This window comes from Myotis myotis, unplaced genomic scaffold (genome assembly GCF_014108235.1).
Source record: "Myotis myotis isolate mMyoMyo1 unplaced genomic scaffold, mMyoMyo1.p scaffold_m19_p_1, whole genome shotgun sequence".
NCBI classification, from domain to species: Eukaryota; Metazoa; Chordata; class Mammalia; order Chiroptera; family Vespertilionidae; genus Myotis; species Myotis myotis.
The window spans coordinates 82,618,167-82,623,590 of NW_023416313.1; positions in this window are offsets into that span (position 1 = coordinate 82,618,167).

Below are 5,424 nucleotides of genomic sequence, written 5' to 3' on the forward strand. Positions count from 1 at the left end.
TAAAAAAAGGAAAAACGAAAGAAGTATGTTCCCACAAAAACCTGTATGAAATGTTTACAGCAGCTTTGGGTATAATAACCCCAAACTAGTGATAAATCAGACGTCCTTCAACAGGTGAATGGTTAAACAAACCACAGTACATCCATACCGCACTACTCAACAATAACAAACTGTTGTTACAGCCAACAGCTCAGATGAATCTTCAGAGAATTACACTGAATAATAATAACAAAAAGCCCATCCTGAAAGGTTATGTACTCCAATTATATATATTCTGATTGACAAAATGATAGAGATGAATGTATTAGCTGTCAGTGATTTGGGATAAAGAAAGATCAGAGGAGAGGTGGGTGTGGCTATAAAAGGGCAACTCAAGAAATACCTGTGGTGATAGAAATTGCCTGTATTTTTCACTATATTAATGTCACTATCCTGATTGTGATATTTGCAAGATACCAGTATTTCCATTGGGGGAAAGTATGTGTTATATGAGATCTCTCTCTATTATTAGTATTATTTTTAAGTAGGTGGAGGTTTAATAAGCAAAGGAACTTATTGACAAGGCTTGTCTTGGGCAACCACAAGGGGAGTTTAAATATTCGCCCTCTCTATATTATTTCTTACAACTGCATGCGATCTATAATAATTTTGAGATAAAATAAAAGATTAATAAAAATATAATAAGGGTTACAAAAGATAACTCAGTGCTGAATTAAGGAATGCACACTCAGGATTGTATGCTAAACCTTCCTATTTAAATTAAGTCTAATTAATATATGGTGACCAAAGATTTGACTTTGGGTGGTGGGCACATGGTGAAATACACAGTTCTTGTGTTATATAAATCTACACCTGAAACCGATATGATTCTATTGACCAATATCACCCCAATAAAGTTAATTTAAGAAATTAAGTCTATTATTACTAAAAATCTGCATCATACTTTACAGCATCCTGATTGTGCAAGAGACACAATTTTATACCTCGGAAGCATTAAAAAATAGTTTTTACTATATCACTGTAATATTTATATTGTGAAATGGTTGTATTACTATTTTTTATGTTTTCACAGTTGAACATTCTTTATTTTTATTGATTGCTTCCCATATGCATCCCAACTGGGGATTGAACCCGCACCCTGGGTCTGTGCCCTGACCAGGAACTGTGCCACCGCGTTTTGATGCATGGGTGCATGCTCCAACCAGCCAAGCCACACCGGCCAGCACAAACATTCTTTTTTAAAAATTAAATTTATAGGGGTGACTATTTGTAAAGAGAACAAAAAACAGAAAGAAAATTAGTACTTCCTAATGTAAATTAAAAAAAACACAAGATTTTATCTTGTATGTATGTTCATCATCACAGCTTGATATTATTGCTTTAATGTTTCAGTAAGTCCAGACAAAACAGACTGTTCTCTATGGAACTTTTAAAGCTAGCAGAGCAACCTTTTCATATATTGATAGCTATCTATTCTGCTCTACAAGTGGCATCACCAGGCCAAAGGCCCACACTGATATTTTTTGATCAAAGTTATAGGAAGAATAGCTTTTTTTTTTACATCTGCAGTTATTTTATATATGTTGAGAGAGCCAAGGAGCTCAAACAATCAGTATATCTATGCCAAATATAAACAGAAAACTGAAAGAAAAATATTCAACCGACTCCAAGTTAGTTGGCCATACCATTCTGTGTATCTAAAGAAACTGCTTTTATTTTACCAAATAGTAGACTGGCTATCTAAGTTTTCATAAGCTAAAACACAATCTTCAGTGAGCTTTTAATCTCACAATTGAAAAAGGATCAAAATATCTTCATAATACCTCAGAGATACTGTAGTGTTTACATATTTAATTGTGTTCTACTTGGTCGAATACATCCTTCCAACCATGGTGCATGGTGCTGTTTCTCATTACTACCCTGCAAGGTCAGCTTAATTTTATTTGGGAAGTTAGCTGATATAAGAAAAAGTTATTTCAACATTATATTGGGATATTAAAAATTAAAAAGAGAAATATTTCTTATCATAGTCTTCTATTGAGGAAGATTTGAAGGTAAGAGAAGAGATGTCTAAAAATGGCTGAATTAGTTAGACAACCTGGATTTAAAAAATCTTCTGCTAAATTCACTCATTTATTTACAACTAGAGGCCCGATGCACGAAATTTGTGCAAGGGCCTTGGCCCCTGGCCTCCGCCCGCCACGGCCGCAGCCGGGGGCCTCTGCCACCTCTGCCATGGCCCCCGTCTGCTGTGGCTTTTTCTGGAAGGAAGGATGTTCGGAAGGATGTCTGGTCTAATTAGAATATTATGCTTTTATTATTATACAGACAGTCCTCAGGTTACATCGGACTTGACATACGTTGTTTTTGGTTACGTTGCCATCTCCCATTTATTAAAAAAAAAAAGTTCCGTCATTTTGACGTATGTCATATGTGCTTTATGTTTTTTATTATTTTCCACAAGTAAAGGTCAGTAATTGTTATCTTTCTTTTAATTTTTTTTTTTTTTACTGTTTCACTTCACTACTGCTGTGTATGTGCTCCATGTGAGTGACATAGGTGCTTATGTAGGTGGGTTCCAACTGACAGCGAAAATCGCGTTATGTTGCACCATAAAAACTGATCTCCAACGTAACCCAAGGACCTACTGTAGATGCTTTCCAACTGGCTCCACCCATAGCTAATGGACAGACTTTATCTTTTAAAAAATATCTACTCTCTTCTTTTTTTAAAAAAATATTTATTTTTCAATTAAAGTTGATATTCTGTCAACTTTATATTTTAAATTAGCTTCAGGTGTACAGCACAGTGGTTAGACAATTATATAATTTACAAAGTAATCCCCTTGATATTTTATTAAAAATATATTTTATTGATTTTTTTATAGAGAGGAAGGGAGAGGAATAGAGAGTTAGAAACATCGATGAGAGAGAAACATCGATCAGCTGCCTCCTGCACACCTCCTACTGGGGATGTGCCTGCAACCAAGGTACATGCCCTTGACCGGAATTGAACCTGGGACCTTTCAGTCTGCAGGCCAACGCTCTATCCACTGATCCAAACAGGTTAGGGCTTCCCTGATATTTTAAGTACCCACCTGGTACCATACATAGTCATAATACTAGAGGTCCAATGCACGAAAATTCATGCAAGAGTAGGCCTTCCTTCCCCTGGTTGCCAGCACCGCTTTCCTCTGACACCTGGGACCTGAGCTTCACTGTGGCCACCACCAGCAGGCACCCAGGACCTGGGCTGCTTCCCTCCAGCTGCTGCCACCAGGCACCTGGGACTAGGGCTTCACTCCAGCCCTGGCTTTGTTCAGAAAGACATCTGGAATGATGCCAGGAAGGATGTTTGGTCTAATTAGCATATTACCATTTTATTATTATAGATTATTGACTATATCCTTATGCTGTACTTTTTATCCCTGTGACTATTTTGTAACTACAAATTTGTACTTCTTAATTCCTTCACCTTGTTCAACCAGCCCCCTTACTCCCCTCCTCTCTGACAATTATCAGTTTGTTTTCTATATCTATGGGTTTATTTCTGTTTGGTTTGTTCATTTTTTTTGTTTGTTCTTTAGATTCCACATATAAGTGAAATCAGGTGGTATTTGTCTTTCACTGTCTAACTTATTTCACTTAGCATAACCTCTAGGTCCATTCATGCTTTCAAAGATGGTAATATTTCATTATTTTTTATGGCTGAGTAATATTCCATTGTATATATGAACCACACTTTTTTATCCACTTGTCTATTGATGGGCAGTTGGGTTGTTTCCATATCTTGGCTCTTGCAAATAATGCTGCAAAAAATATAGGGGTGCATATATCTTTTCTTTTTTCAAAAATTTTTATTTTTCAATTACAGTTTACATTTAATATTAATTTGTATTAGTTTCAGGTGTACAACATAGCCATTTGATAATCATCTACTTGCAAACTGGTCCACCAGTTATTACAATATCACTGTCTATATTTCTTCTGTAGTATTTTACATCCCCATGACTATTTTATCACCCGGCCCCCAAATCCCCCCTCCTGTGGCAACCATCAGTCTGATCTCTGTCTCTGAGTCTGTTTCTATTTTGTTTGTTCATTTATTTTGCTCTTTAGATCCCACATGTAAGTGAAATTACATGGTATTTATCTTTCTCTGTCTGACTTATTTCACTTAGCATACTACTTTCTAGGTACATAGGTATGTTTGAATTAGTGTTTTGGGTTTCAGATATATAGCCAGAAGTGGAGTTGCTGGGTCATAAGCAATCCCATTCTTTTATTTTTTGAGGAACCTCTACTATTTCCATCATGGTTGCACCAATTTTCATTTTCACCAACAGTGTCCAAAGGTTCCCTTTTCTCCCTATCCTTGACAACACTTGTTTGTTTCTGACAGGTGTGAGGTACATTTTGGATATTATTAATATCCTTATCAGATGTATCATTGGCGAATATTTTCTTCCATTCAGTAGATTGTTTTTTCATTTTTTTGATGGTTTCTTTTGCTGTCCCCAAACCTTTTTGTTCGATGTAGTCCCATTTATTTATTTTTTCTTCTGTTTCCTTTGCCCAAGGAGATATATTAGACAAAAATATTGCTAAGAGAAATGTCAGAGAGTTTAATGCTTATGTTTTCTTCTAGGAGTTTTAACGGTTTCAAGTCTTACAGTTAAGTCTTTAATCCACTTGAGCTTATTCTTGTATATGGTGTAAGAAGATGGTTCTAATCTCTTGACTACTGACATAAACTCCTTGACAAGTGATTTTGTTTGCTGTGACCTGTGACTTTGGGAAAGGATACATCATGGGAACTGTGGTGGCTATAATATCCAGAGCTGTTTTTCTTGTGTTGTGTATTTCTTCACAAATAGTATTACTGATTCAAATTAGAAGGGAGGATATATATTCAGATACGTCTGTTCTATATATTTTATAGTGCTTTCCAGATCAAATGATTTAATATACATAAGTGCTTAGAGTAGTGTCTGACACATAATAAGTGTTCTATTTCTCAGTCATTATTAATGTTATATTTGTTGTTATTTCTATTATTAGCTTGGCTCAATCGTTGGTGAATATTTTTTTGCAATGTCAGTATAGTTTACTCATTTCCTAGTATATCATTACAATATCAGATAGATATCAAAATAACATTTTGAATTTTAATTTCAGTCCTAATGGAGAAGGTAATTAAGACATTTTAAAAAATATAGTTTTATTGATTTTAGAGAGAGAGGAATAGAGAGGGAAAGAGAAACATCAATTGGCTGCCTCCCAAGTCCCCACTGGGGATTGAGCCTGCAACCTGGGCATGTGTCCTGACTAGGAATCGAACTGATGGCCTTTTGGTGCATGGGACAATGCTTAATCAACTGAGTCACACCAGCCAGGGCCAGAAGGTAATTAAAAAAATACTTTT